The following is a 16,487-nucleotide window of genomic DNA, read 5'->3' on the forward strand; positions in this document are numbered from 1 at the left end:
TGAGCCACAAGTGACATCACAGCCACAAAATGAATCCACGTGACCAGCACTGGCCTATCAGGCACTCAGCCACAAGTGACCTCACAAACACAAACTGCAGCCATGTGACCAACACTGGCGTATCAGGCCCTGAGCCACAAGTGACATCACAACCACAAACTGCACCCACAGGACCAGCACTGGCCTATCAGGCACTCAGCCACAACTGAAATCACAACCACAAACTGCACCCACATCACCAGCACTGGCCTATCAGGCCCTGAGCCACAAGTGACATCACAACAACAAACTGCAGCCACAGGACCAGCACTGGCCTATCAGGCACTGAGCCACAAGTGACATCAAAACCACAAACTGCAGCCACATCTCTAGCACTGGCCTATCAGGCACTGAGCCACAAGTGACATCACAAACACAAACTCCACCCACATCACCAGCACTGGCCTATCAGGCACTGAGCCACAAGTGACATCACAAACACAAACTGCACACACAGGACCAGCACTGGCCTATCAGGCACTCAGCCACAAGTGACATCACAACCACAAACTGCAGCCACATGACCAGCACTGGCCTATCAGGCACTGAGCCACAAGTGACATCACAAACACAAACTGCAGCCATGTGACCAACACTGGCGTATCAGACCCTGAGCCACAAGTGACATCACAACCACAAACTGCACCCACAGGACCAGCATGGCCTATCAGGCACTGAGCCACAAGTGACATCAAAACCACAAACTGCAGCCACATCTCTAAAACTGGCCTATCAGGCACTGAGCCACAAGTGACATCACAACCACAAACTGCACACACAGGACCAGCACTGGCCTATCAGGCACTCAGCCACAAGTGACATCACAACCACAAACTGCACCCACATGACCAGCACTGGCCTATCAGGCACTCAGCCACAAGTGAAATCACAAACACAAACTGCACCCACATGACCAGCACTGGCCTATCAGGCACTCAGCCACAAGTGACATCACAAACACAAACTGCAGCCATGTGACCAACACTGGCCTATCAGGCCCTGAGCCCCAAGTGACATCACAACCACAAACTGCACCCACATCACCAGCACTGGCCTATCAGGCACTGAGCCACAAGTGACATCACAACCACAAACTGCACACACAGGACCAGCACTGGCCTATCAGGCACTGAGCCACAAGTGACATCACAAACACAAACTCCACCCACAACACCAGCACTGGCCTATCAGGCACTCAGCCACAAGTGACATCACAACCACAAACTGCAGCCACATCACCAGCACTGGCCTATCAGGCACTGAGCCACAAGTGACATCACAAACACAAACTGCACACACATGACCAGCACTGGCCTATCAGGCACTGAGCCACAAGTGACATCACAAACACAAACTCCACCCACGTGACCAGCACTGGCCTATCAGGCACTGATCCGCAAATGACATCACAACAACAAACTGCACCCATGTGACCAGCACTGGCCTATCAGGCACTGAGCCACAAGTGACATCACAAACACAAACTGCAGCCATGTGACCAACACTGGCCTATCAGGCTCTGAGCCACAAGTGACCTGACAACCACAAACTGCACCCACATGACCAGCACTGGCCTATCAGGCACTGAGCCACAAGTGACCTCACAGCCACAAAATGAATCCACGTGACCAGCACTGGCCTATCAGGCACTCAGCCACAAGTGACCTCACAAACACAAACTGCAGCCATGTGACCAACACTGGCCTATCAGGCACTCAGCCACAAGTGACATCACAACCACAGACTACACCCATGTGACCAGCACTGGCCTCTCAGGCACTGAGCCACAAGTGACCTAACAACCACAAACTGCAGACACAGGACCAGCACTGGCCTATCAGGCACTGAGCCACAAGTGACATCATAAACACAAACTCCACCCACATCACCAGCACTGGCCTATCAGGCTCTGAGCCACAAGTGACCTAACAACCACAAACTGCACCCGCAGGACCAGCACTGGCCTATCAGGCACTGAGCCAAAAGTGACATCACAACCACAAACTGCAGCCATGTGACCAGCACTGGCCTATCAGGCACTGAGCCACAAGTGACCTCACAAACACAAACTGCACTCACATCACCAGCACTGGCCTATCAGGCACTCAGCCACAAGTGACATCACAAATATAAACTCCACACACATGACCAGCATTGGCCTATCAGGCACTGAGCCACAAGTGACATCACAAACACAAACTGCACCCACAGGACCAGCACTGGCCTATCAGGCTCTGAGCCACAAGTGACATCACAAACACAAACTGCAGCCATGTGACCAACACTGGCCTATCAGGCACTGAGCCACAAGTGACATCACAAACACAAACTCCACCCACATCACCAGCACTGGCCTATCAGGCACTGAGCCACAAGTGACATCACAAACACAAACTGCACCCACATCACCAGCACTGGCCTATCAGGCACTCAGCCACAAGTGACATCACAAACACAAACTCCACCCACATCACCAGCACTGGCCTATCAGGCACTGATCCGCAAATGACATCACAAACACAAACTGCACCCACGTGACCAGCACTGGCCTATCAGGCACTGAGCCACAAGTGACATCACAAACACAAACTCCACCCACATCACCAGCACTGGCCTATCAGGCACTGAGCCACAAGTGACATCATAAACAAACTCCACCCACATCACCAGCACTGGCCTATCAGGCACTGAGCCACAAGTGACATCACAAACACAAACTGCAGCCACAGGACCAGCACTGGCCTATCAGGCACTGAGCCACAGAATCACAGAATCACAGAATCACTGAGGTTGGAAGGGACCTCTGGAGATCATCTAGTCCAACCCCCCTGCTCCACCAGGGTCACCTAGAGCACATTGCACAGGATTGCATCCAGGCGGCTTTTGAATATCTCCAGAGAAGGAGACTCCACCACCTCTCTGGGCAACCTGTTCCAGTGCTCTGTCACCCTCACAGTGAAAAAGTTTTTCCTCATGTTAAGATGGAACTGTCTGTGTTTCAGTTTGTGCCCATTGCCTCGCGTCCTGTCGCTCGGCACCACTGAAAAGAGTCTGGCCCCATCCTCTCGACACCCTCCCTTCAGATACTTATACACATTGATAAGATCTCCTCTCAGCCTTCTCTTCTCCAAGCTAAACAGGCCAAGCTCTCTCAGCCTTTCCTCATAAGAGAGATGCTCCAGTCCCCTAATCATCTTTGTGGCCCTTCGCTGCACTTGCTCCAGTAGTGCCACATCCCTCTTGTACTGGGGAGCCCAGAACTGGACGCAGTACTCCAGATGTGGCCTCACCAGGGCTGAGTAGAGGGGGAGAATCACTTCCCTCGACCTGCTGGCAACACTCTTTCTGATGCAGCCCAGGATACCATTGGCCTTCTTGGCCACAAGGGCACATTGCTGCCTCATACTTAACTTGGTGTCCACCAGCACTCCCAGGTCCTTCTCAGCAGAGCTGCTTTCCAGCAGGTCAACCCCCAACCTGTACTGCTGCATGGGGTTATTCCTCCCCAGGTGCAGGACCCTGCACTTGCCTTTGTTGAATTTCATGAGGTTCCTCTCTGCCCACCTCTCCAGCCTGTCCAAGTCTCTTTGAATGGCAGCACAGCTCTCTGGCGTATCGGCCACTCCTCCCAGTTTTGTATCATCAGCAAACTTGCTGAGTGTGCACTCTGTGCCTTCATCCAGGTCATTGATGAAGAAGTTGAACAAGACTGGACCCAGGACTGACCCCTGGGGGACACCGCTAGCTACAGGCCTCCAACTAGACTCTGTACCACTGATCACAACTCTCTGAGCTCTGCCATTCAGCCAGGTCTCAATCCACCTCACTGTCCACTCATCTAACCCACACTTCCTGAGCTTGTCTATGAGGATGCTATGGGAGACAGTGTCAAAAGCCTTGCTGAAGTCTAGGTAGACAACATCCACTGCTCTCCCCTCATCTACCCAGCCAGTCATTCCATCATAGAAGGCTATCAGATTGGTTAGGCATGATTTCCCCTTGGTGAAGCCATGCTGACTACTCCTGATCACCTTCTTTTCCTCCACATGCGTGGAGATGGCTTCCAGGATGAGCTGCTCCATCACCTTTCCAGGGATGGAGGTGAGGCTGACTGGCCTGTAGTTCCCTGGGTCCTCCTTCTTGCCCTTTTTGAAGACTGGGGTGACATTGGCTTTCTTCCAGTCCTCGGGCACCTCTCCTGTTCTCCATGACCTTTCAAAGATGATGGAGAGTGGCTTAGCAATAACATCCGCCAGCTCCCTCAGCACTCGTGGGTGCATCCCATCAGGGCCCATGGATTTGTGGGTGTCAAGTTTGCTTAAATGATCTCTAACCCACTCCTCCTCCACCAAGGGAAAGTCTTCCTCTCTCCAGACTTTCTCTCTTGCCTCCAGGGTCTGGGGCTCCTGAGGGCTGGCCTGACCAGTAAAGACTGAAGCAAAGAAGGCATTCAGTAACTCTGCCTTCTCTGCATCCTTCGTCACCAGGGCACCCACTCCATTCAGCAAAGGGCCCACATTTTCCCTAGTCTTCCTCTTGCTGCTGATGTATTTGAAGAAGCCCTTCTTGTTGTCCTTGACATCTCTAGCCAGATTTAATTCCAAACGGGCCTTAGCCTTCCTCGTCGCATCCCTGCATACTCTGACAACATTCCTATATTCCTCCCAAGTGGCCTGTCCCCCTTTCCACTTTCTGTAGACTTCCTTCTTCTGGTTGAGTTTTGCCAGGAGCTCCTTGCTCATCCATGCAGGTCTCCTACCTCCTTTGCTTGACTTCCTACTCATAGGGATGCACCGCTCTTGAGCCTGGAGGAAGTGATGTTTGAATATTAACCAACTCTCTTGAACACTCCTTCCTTCCAGGGCCCTCACCCATGGGATTCCTCCAAGTAGGTCCCTGAAGAGGACAAAGTTTGCTCTCCTGAAGTCCAGGGTTGCGATCCTACTTGGTGCCCTGCTGCCTCCTCGCAGGATCCTGAACTCCACCATCTCATGGTCACTGCAGCCAAGGCAGCCCCCAACCTTCACATCTTCCACCAGTCCTTCTTTGTTTGTTAGTACGAGGTCCAGCAGCACACCTCTCCTTGTTGGCTCCTCCACCACCTGTGTCAAGAAGTTGTCACCAATGCTCTGCAGGAATCTCCAGGACTGTTTGTGCCTAGCTGTGTTGTCTTTCCAGCAGATATCGGGGTGGTTGAAGTCCCCCATGAGAACCAGGGCCTGGGATTGTGAGGCTACTTCCAGCTGTCTGTAGAAGGCCTCATCCACTTCCTCATCCTGATCAGGTGGCCTGTAGTAAACACCCACAACAGTGTCACCTCTATTAGCCTGCCCTTTGATCCTTACCCATAAGCTCTCGACTCGCTCTTCATCCACCCCTAGGCACAGCTCAATACATTCCAGTTGCTCTCTCACATAAAGAGCAACTCCACCACCTCGCTTTCCTGGCCTGTCTTTCCTAAAAAGTACGTAGCCATCCATGACAGCACTCCAGTCATGCGAGCTATCCCACCATGTCTCTGTAATGGCAATGAGATCATGGCCCTGCAACCGCACACACATCTCTAGTTCTTCCTGTTTGTTCCCCAAGCTGCGTGCATTGGTGTACAGGCATTTCAGGGAGGTGATCGAGCATGCAGGTTTCCCAGGAGGGATACAAGAGGGTCCTCCATAGCCACATCCCATGCGCACTTCCCTGGCTGCATTCACCTGTTGGAGGCATCCTGACTTGAGCAGTCTTTTGCCAACTACCCTGGCACTATAACTCTCCCCTTCCCCCATCTTTCCTAGTTTAAAGCCCTCCTTACCAGGTTGGCCAACCTGTTGGCAAAGACCCGCGTGCCCCGCCTCGTGAGGTGGATCCCATCTCTCGCCATCAGTTGTCGATCTTCAAACAGGGTCCCATGGTCGTAGAAACCAAAACCCTGTTGCCAACACCAGCGGCGCAGCCAGTCGTTAACCTGGAAAGTCCGTCTCCTCCTCCTCTCATCCATCCCCCTCACTGGCAGGATTGAGGAGAAGATGACCTGGGCTCCCAGACCCTTGACCACCATCCCCAGAGCTCTGAAATCCTGCTTGATGGTCTGCAGTTTGCCCTTGGTGTCATTGGCGCCCACATGGAAGAGCAGCAGTGGGTAATAGTCCGAAGAATGGACGAGCCTTGGCAGTCTTTGCATGACATCTCTCACACGAGCCCCCGGCAGGCCACAAACCTCTCTAGACAAGAGGTCAGGTCGGCAGATAGATGCCTCCGTCCCCTGTAGCAGGGAGTCCCCCACAACAATCACCCGCCGCTTTTTCCGGGTGTTCCGGTAGGGCACAGGGTCTGTTGTCCCGGTTACTTCCCTGGCAGCCATGCCCATCTCCTCCTCATCCTGGAGGGCACTAAACCTGTTCTTCAGCTTCAGGTCTTCAGGAGGAGTAGGAGCCTTTCTCCTCCCACGAGCAGTGACCAGTTTCCAGCCTTCTTCTATGATGTTATGATGTACCGTTTCACACGGCACAGAGCCCTCTGGCAACTCCACTGCTGCACAAGTGACATCACAACCACAAACTGCACCCACATGACAAGCACTGGCCTATCAGGCACTGAGCCACAAGTGACATCACAAACACAAACTCCACCCACGTGACCAGCACTGGCCTATCAGGCACTGATCCGCAAATGACATCACAACAACAAACTGCACCCACGTGACCAGCACTGGCCTATCAGGCACTCAGCCACAAGTGATATCACAAACACAAACTGCAGCCACAGGACCAGCACTGGCCTATCAGGCACTGAGCCACAAGTGACATCACAACCACAAACTCCACCCACATGACCAGCACTGGCCTATCAGGCTCTGAGCCACAAGTGACCTGACAACCACAAACTGCACCCACATGACCAGCACTGGCCTATCAGGCACTGAGCCACAAGTGACATCACAAACACAAACTGCACCCACATGACCAGCACTGGCCTATCAGGCACTCAGCCACAAGTGACATCACAAACACAAACTGCAGCCACATCACCAGCACTGGCCTATCAGGCACTGAGCCACAAGTGACATCACAACCACAAACTCCACCCACATCACCAGCACTGGCCTATCAGGCACTGAGCCACAAGTGACATCACAAACACAAACTCCACACACATCACCAGCACTGGCCTATCAGGCACTGAGCCACAAGTGACATCACAAACACAAACTGCAGCCATGTGACCAGCACTGGCCTATCAGGCACTGAGCCACAAGTGACATCACAAACACAAACTCCACCCACATCACCAGCACTGGCCTATCAGGCACTCAGCCACAAGTGACATCACAACCACAAACTGCAGCCACATCACCAGCACTGGCCTATCAGGCACTGAGCCACAAGTGACATCACAACCACAAACTGCACCCACATCACCAGCACTGGCCTATCAGGCACTGAGCCACAAGTGACATCACAAACACAAACTGCACCCACATCACCAGCACTGGTCTATCAGGCACTGAGCCACAAGTGACATCACAACCTCAAACTGCAGCCATGTGACCAACACTGGCCTATCAGGCTCTGAGCCACAAGTGACCTGACAACCACAAACTGCACCCACATGACCAGCACTGGCCTATCAGGCACTGAGCCACAAGTGACATCACAAACACAAACTGCACCCACATGACCAGCACTGGCCTATCAGGCACTGAGCCACAAGTGACATCACAAACACAAACTGCACCCACATGACCAGCACTGGCCTATCAGGCACTGAGCCACAAGTGACCTCACAGCCACAAAATGAATCCACGTGACCAGCACTGGCCTATCAGGCACTGAGCCACAAGTGACATCACAAACACAAACTGCAGCCACAGGACCAACAATGTCCTATCAGGCACTGAGCCACAAGTGACATCACAAACACAGACTACACCCATGTGACCAGCACTGGCCTATCAGGCTCTGAGCCACAAGTGACATCACAAACACAAACTGCAGCCACATCACCAGCACTGGCCTATCAGGCACTCAGCCACAAGTGACATCACAAACACAAACTGAACCCACGTGACCAGCACTGCCCTATCAGGAACTCAGCCACAAGTGACATCACAACCACAAACTGCACACACAGGACCAGCACTGGCCTATCAGGCACTGAGCCACAACTGACATCACAACCACAAACTGCAGCCATGTGACCAACACTGGCCTATCAGGCACTGAGCCACAAGTGACATCACAAACACAAACTGCACACACAGGACGAGCACTGGCCTATCAGGCACTGAGCCACAAGTGACATCACAACCACAAACTGCAGCCATGTGACCAACACTGGCCTATCAGGCCCTGAGCCACAAGTGACATCAAAACCACAAACTGCACCCACATGACCAGCACTGGCCTATCAGGCTCTGAGCCACAAGTGACATCACAACCACAAACTCCACCCACATGAACAGCACTGGTCTATCAGGCACTGAGCCACAAGTGACATCACAACCACAAACTGCACCCACATGACCAGCACTGGCCTATCAGGCACTGAGCCACAAGTGACATCACAAACACAAACTGCACCCACATCACCAGCACTGGCCTATCAGGCCCTGAGCCACAAGTGACATCACAACAACAAACTGCACCCACGTGACCAGCACTGGCCTATCAGGCCCTGAGCCACAAGTGACATCACAACCACAAACTGCACCCACAGGACCAGCATGGCCTATCAGGCACTGAGCCACAAGTGACATCAAAACCACAAACTGCAGCCACATCTCTAGCACTGGCCTATCAGGCACTGAGCCACAAGTGACATCACAAACACAAACTCCACACACATCACCAGCACTGGCCTATCAGGCACTCAGCCACAAGTGACATCACAACCACAAACTGCAGCCATGTGACCAGCACTGGCCTATCAGGCACTGAGCCACAAGTGACATCACAAACACACACTCCACCCACATCACCAGCACTGGCCTATCAGGCACTGAGCCACAAATGACATCACAACCACAAACTGCAGCCATGTGACCAACACTGGCCTATCAGGCACTGATCCGCAAACGACATCACAACAACAAACTGCACCCATGTGACCAGCACTGGCCTATCAGGCACTGAGCCACAAGTGACATCACAAACACAAACTCCACCCACATGACCAGCATTGGCCTATCAGGCACTGAGCCACAAGTGACATCACAAACACAAACTGCACCCACATGACCAGCACTGGCCTATCAGGCACTAATCCGCAAATTACATCACAACAACAAACTCCACCCACGTGACCAGCACTGGCCTATCAGGCACTGAGCCACAAGTGACATCACAAACACAAACTGCACACACAGGACCAGCACTGGCCTATCAGGCACTGAGCCACAAGTGACATCACAAACACAATCTCCACCCACATGACCAGCACTGGCCTATCAGGCACTGAGCCACAAGTGACCTCACAAACACAAACTGCAGCCATGTGACCAACACTGGCCTATCAGGCCCTGAGCCACAAGTGACATCACAACCACAAACTGCACCCACAGGACCAGCATGGCCTATCAGGCACTGAGCCACAAGTGACATCAAAACCACAAACTGCAGCCACATCTCTAGCACTGGCCTATCAGGCACTGAGCCACAAGTGACATCACAACCACAAACTGCACCCACATGACCAGCACTGGCCTATCAGGCACTGAGCCACAAGTGACATCACAAACACAAACTCCACCCACAGGACCAGCATGGCCTATCAGGCACTGAGCCACAAATGACATCACAACCACAAACTGCAGCCACATGACCAGCACTGGCCTATCAGCCACTGAGCCACAAGTGACATCACAAACACAAACTGCACACACAGGACCAGCACTGGCCTATCAGGCACTGAGCCACAAGTGACATCACAACCACAAACTGCAGCCATGTGACCAACACTGGCCTATCAGGCCCTGAGCCCCAAGTGACATCACAACCACAAACTGCAGCCACATCACCAGCACTGGCCTATCAGGCACTGAGCCACAAGTGACATCACAAACACAAACTGCACACACATGACCAGCACTGGCCTATCAGGCACTGAGCCACAAGTGACATCACAAACACAAACTCCACCCACGTGACCAGCACTGGCCTATCAGGCACTGATCCGCAAATGACATCACAACAACAAACTGCACCCACATGACCAGCACTGGCCTATCAGGCACTGAGCCACAAGTGACATCACAAACACAAACTCCACCCACATCACCAGCACTGGCCTATCAGGCACTGAGCCACAAGTGACATCACAAACACAAACTGCAGCCACATCACCAGCACTGGCCTATCAGGCACTCAGCCACAAGTGACATCACAAACACAAACTGCACCCACATCACCAGCACTGGCCTATCAGGCACTCAGCCACAAGTGACATCATAAACACAAACTCCACCCACGTGACCAGCACTGGCCTATCAGGCACTGAGCCACAAGTGACATCAAAACCACAAACTGCACCCACATCACCAGCACTGGCCTATCAGGCACTGAGCATAAACAGACATCACAACCTCAAACTGCACCCACATCACCAGCACTGGCCTATCAGGCACTGAGCCACAGCTGAAATCACAACCACAAACCGCAGCCATGTGAGCAGCACTGGCCTATCAGGCTCTGAGCCACAAGTGACCTGACAACCACAAACTGCACCCACATGACCAGCACTGGCCTATCAGGCACTGAGCCACAAGTGACCTCACAGCCACAAAATGAATCCACGTGACCAGCACTGGCCTATCAGGCACTCAGCCACAAGTGACCTCACAAACACAAACTGCAGCCATGTGACCAACACTGGCCTATCAGGCACTCAGCCACAAGTGACATCACAACCACAGACTACACCCATGTGACCAGCACTGGCCTCTCAGGCACTGAGCCACAAGTGACATCACAAACACAAACTCCACACACATCACCAGCACTGGCCTATCAGGCACTGAGCCACAAGTGACATCACAAACACAAACTGCAGCCATGTGACCAACACTTGCCTATCAGGCACTGAGCCACAAGTGACATCACAAACACAAACTCCACCCACATCACCAGCACTGGCCTATCAGGCACTGAGCCACAAGTGACATCACAAACACAAACTGCAGCCACAGGACCAGCACTGGCCTATCAGGCACTGAGCCACAGAATCACAGAATCACAGAATCACTGAGGTTGGAAGGGACCTCTGGAGATCATCTAGTCCAACCCCCCTGCTCCACCAGGGTCACCTAGAGCACATTGCACAGGATTGCATCCAGGCGGCTTTTGAATATCTCCAGAGAAGGAGACTCCACCACCTCTCTGGGCAACCTGTTCCAGTGCTCTGTCACCCTCACAGTGAAAAAGTTTTTCCTCATGTTAAGATGGAACTGTCTGTGTTTCAGTTTGTGCCCATTGCCTCGCGTCCTGTCGCTCGGCACCACTGAAAAGAGTCTGGCCCCATCCTCTCGACACCCTCCCTTCAGATACTTATACACATTGATAAGATCTCCTCTCAGCCTTCTCTTCTCCAAGCTAAACAGGCCAAGCTCTCTCAGCCTTTCCTCATAAGAGAGATGCTCCAGTCCCCTAATCATCTTTGTGGCCCTTCGCTGCACTTGCTCCAGTAGTGCCACATCCCTCTTGTACTGGGGAGCCCAGAACTGGACGCAGTACTCCAGATATGGCCTCACCAGGGCTGAGTAGAGGGGGAGAATCACTTCCCTCGACCTGCTGGCAACACTCTTTCTGATGCAGCCCAGGATACCATTGGCCTTCTTGGCCACAAGTGCACATTGCTGCCTCATACTTAACTTGGTGTCCACCAGCACTCCCAGGTCCTTCTCAGCAGAGCTGCTTTCCAGCAGGTCAACCCCCAACCTGTACTGCTGCATGGGGTTATTCCTCCCCAGGTGCAGGACCCTGCACTTGCCTTTGTTGAATTTCATGAGGTTCCTCTCTGCCCACCTCTCCAGCCTGTCCAAGTCTCTTTGAATGGCAGCACAGCTCTCTGGCGTATCGGCCACTCCTCCCAGTTTTGTATCATCAGCAAACTTGCTGAGGGTGCACTCTGTGCCTTCATCCAGGTCATTGATGAAGAAGTTGAACAAGACTGGACCCAGGACTGACCCCTGGGGGACACCGCTAGCTACAGGCCTCCAACTAGACTCTGTACCACTGATCACAACTCTCTGAGCTCTGCCATTCAGCCAGGTCTCAATCCACCTCACTGTCCACTCATCTAACCCACACTTCCTGAGCTTGTCTATGAGGATGCTATGGGAGACAGTGTCAAAAGCCTTGCTGAAGTCTAGGTAGACAACATCCACTGCTCTCCCCTCATCTACCCAGCCAGTCATTCCATCATAGAAGGCTATCAGATTGGTTAGGCATGATTTCCCCTTGGTGAAGCCATGCTGACTACTCCTGATCACCTTCTTTTCCTCCACATGCGTGGAGATGGCTTCCAGGATGAGCTGCTCCATCACCTTTCCAGGGATGGAGGTGAGGCTGACTGGCCTGTAGTTCCCTGGGTCCTCCTTCTTGCCCTTTTTGAAGACTGGGGTGACATTGGCTTTCTTCCAGTCCTCGGGCACCTCTCCTGTTCTCCATGACCTTTCAAAGATGATGGAGAGTGGCTTAGCAATAACATCCGCCAGCTCCCTCAGCACTCGTGGGTGCATCCCATCAGGGCCCATGGATTTGTGGGTGTCAAGTTTGCTTAAATGATCTCTAACCCACTCCTCCTCCACCAAGGGAAAGTCTTCCTCTCTCCAGACTTTCTCTCTTGCCTCCAGGGTCTGGGGCTCCTGAGGGCTGGCCTGACCAGTAAAGACTGAAGCAAAGAAGGCATTCAGTAACTCTGCCTTCTCTGCATCCTTCGTCACCAGGGCACCCACTCCATTCAGCAAAGGGCCCACATTTTCCCTAGTCTTCCTCTTGCTGCTGATGTATTTGAAGAAGCCCTTCTTGTTGTCCTTGACATCTCTAGCCAGATTTAATTCCAAACGGGCCTTAGCCTTCCTCGTCGCATCCCTGCATACTCTGACAACATTCCTATATTCCTCCCAAGTGGCCTGTCCCCCTTTCCACTTTCTGTAGACTTCCTTCTTCTGGTTGAGTTTTGCCAGGAGCTCCTTGCTCATCCATGCAGGTCTCCTACCTCCTTTGCTTGACTTCCTACTCATAGGGATGCACCGCTCTTGAGCCTGGAGGAAGTGATGTTTGAATATTAACCAACTCTCTTGAACACTCCTTCCTTCCAGGGCCCTCACCCATGGGATTCCTCCAAGTAGGTCCCTGAAGAGGACAAAGTTTGCTCTCCTGAAGTCCAGGGTTGCGATCCTACTTGGTGCCCTGCTGCCTCCTCGCAGGATCCTGAACTCCACCATCTCATGGTCACTGCAGCCAAGGCAGCCCCCAACCTTCACATCTTCCACCAGTCCTTCTTTGTTTGTTAGTACGAGGTCCAGCAGCACACCTCTCCTTGTTGGCTCCTCCACCACCTGTGTCAAGAAGTTGTCACCAATGCTCTGCAGGAATCTCCAGGACTGTTTGTGCCTAGCTGTGTTGTCTTTCCAGCAGATATCGGGGTGGTTGAAGTCCCCCATGAGAACCAGGGCCTGGGATTGTGAGGCTACTTCCAGCTGTCTGTAGAAGGCCTCATCCACTTCCTCATCCTGATCAGGTGGCCTGTAGTAAACACCCACAACAGTGTCACCTCTATTAGCCTGCCCTTTGATCCTTACCCATAAGCTCTCGACTCGCTCTTCATCCACCCCTAGGCACAGCTCAATACATTCCAGTTGCTCTCTCACATAAAGAGCAACTCCACCACCTCGCTTTCCTGGCCTGTCTTTCCTAAAAAGTACGTAGCCATCCATGACAGCACTCCAGTCATGCGAGCTATCCCACCATGTCTCTGTAATGGCAATGAGATCATGGCCCTGCAACCGCACACACATCTCTAGTTCTTCCTGTTTGTTCCCCAAGCTGCGTGCATTGGTGTACAGGCATTTCAGGGAGGTGATCGAGCATGCAGGTTTCCCAGGAGGGATACAAGAGGGTCCTCCATAGCCACATCCCATGCGCACTTCCCTGGCTGCATTCACCTGTTGGAGGCATCCTGACTTGAGCAGTCTTTTGCCAACTACCCTGGCACTATAACTCTCCCCTTCCCCCATCTTTCCTAGTTTAAAGCCCTCCTTACCAGGTTGGCCAACCTGTTGGCAAAGACCCGCGTGCCCCGCCTCGTGAGGTGGATCCCATCTCTCGCCATCAGTTGTCGATCTTCAAACAGGGTCCCATGGTCGTAGAAACCAAAACCCTGTTGCCAACACCAGCGGCGCAGCCAGTCGTTAACCTGGAAAGTCCGTCTCCTCCTCCTCTCATCCATCCCCCTCACTGGCAGGATTGAGGAGAAGATGACCTGGGCTCCCAGACCCTTGACCACCATCCCCAGAGCTCTGAAATCCTGCTTGATGGTCTGCAGTTTGCCCTTGGTGTCATTGGCGCCCACATGGAAGAGCAGCAGTGGGTAATAGTCCGAAGAATGGACGAGCCTTGGCAGTCTTTGCATGACATCTCTCACACGAGCCCCCGGCAGGCCACAAACCTCTCTAGACAAGAGGTCAGGTCGGCAGATAGATGCCTCCGTCCCCTGTAGCAGGGAGTCCCCCACAACAATCACCCGCCGCTTTTTCCGGGTGTTCCGGTAGGGCACAGGGTCTGTTGTCCCGGTTACTTCCCTGGCAGCCATGCCCATCTCCTCCTCATCCTGGAGGGCACTAAACCTGTTCTTCAGCTTCAGGTCTTCAGGAGGAGTAGGAGCCTTTCTCCTCCCACGAGCAGTGACCAGTTTCCAGCCTTCTTCTATGATGTTATGATGTACCGTTTCACACGGCACAGAGCCCTCTGGCAACTCCACTGCTGCACAAGTGACATCACAACCACAAACTGCACCCACATGACAAGCACTGGCCTATCAGGCACTGAGCCACAAGTGACATCACAAACACAAACTCCACCCACGTGACCAGCACTGGCCTATCAGGCACTGATCCGCAAATGACATCACAACAACAAACTGCACCCACGTGACCAGCACTGGCCTATCAGGCACTCAGCCACAAGTGATATCACAAACACAAACTGCAGCCACAGGACCAGCACTGGCCTATCAGGCACTGAGCCACAAGTGACATCACAACCACAAACTCCACCCACATGACCAGCACTGGCCTATCAGGCTCTGAGCCACAAGTGACCTGACAACCACAAACTGCACCCACATGACCAGCACTGGCCTATCAGGCACTGAGCCACAAGTGACATCACAAACACAAACTGCACCCACATGACCAGCACTGGCCTATCAGGCACTGAGCCACAAGTGACCTCACAGCCACAAAATGAATCCACGTGACCAGCACTGGCCTATCAGGCACTGAGCCACAAGTGACCTCACAAACACAAACTGCAGCCACAGGACCAACAATGTCCTATCAGGCACTGAGCCACAAGTGACATCACAAACACAGACTACACCCATGTGACCAGCACTGGCCTATCAGGCTCTGAGCCACAAGTGACATCACAAACACAAACTGCAGCCACATCACCAGCACTGGCCTATCAGGCACTCAGCCACAAGTGACATCACAAACACAAACTGAACCCACGTGACCAGCACTGCCCTATCAGGCCCTGAGCCACAAGTGACATCACAACCACAAACTGCACACACAGGACCAGCACTGGCCTATCAGGCACTGAGCCACAACTGACATCACAACCACAAACTGCAGCCATGTGACCAACACTGGCCTATCAGGCACTGAGCCACAAGTGACATCACAAACACAAACTGCACACACAGGACGAGCACTGGCCTATCAGGCACTGAGCCACAAGTGACATCACAACCACAAACTGCAGCCATGTGACCAACACTGGCCTATCAGGCACTGAGCCACAAGTGACATCACAAACACAAACTGCAGCCACATGACCAGCACTGGCCTATCAGGCACTGAGCCACAAGTGACATCACAAACACAAACTGCACCCACATCACCAGCACTGGCCTATCAGGCACTGAGCCACAAGTGACATCATAAACACAAACTCCACCCACATCACCAGCACTGGCCTATCAGGCACTGAGCCACAAGTGACATCACAAACACAAACTCCACACACATCACCAGCACTGGCCTATCAGGCACTGAGCCACAAGTGACATCACAAACACAAACTGCAGCCATGTGACCAGCACTGGCCTATCAGGCACTGAGCCACAAGTGACATCACAAACACAAACTGCAGCCACAGGACCAGCACTGGCCTATCAGGCACTGAGCCACAAGTGACATCACAAACACAAACTCCACCCACGTGACCAGC

The sequence above is a fragment of the Apteryx mantelli genome, chromosome 24 (assembly GCF_036417845.1).
Source record: "Apteryx mantelli isolate bAptMan1 chromosome 24, bAptMan1.hap1, whole genome shotgun sequence".
NCBI classification, from domain to species: domain Eukaryota; kingdom Metazoa; phylum Chordata; class Aves; order Apterygiformes; family Apterygidae; genus Apteryx; species Apteryx mantelli.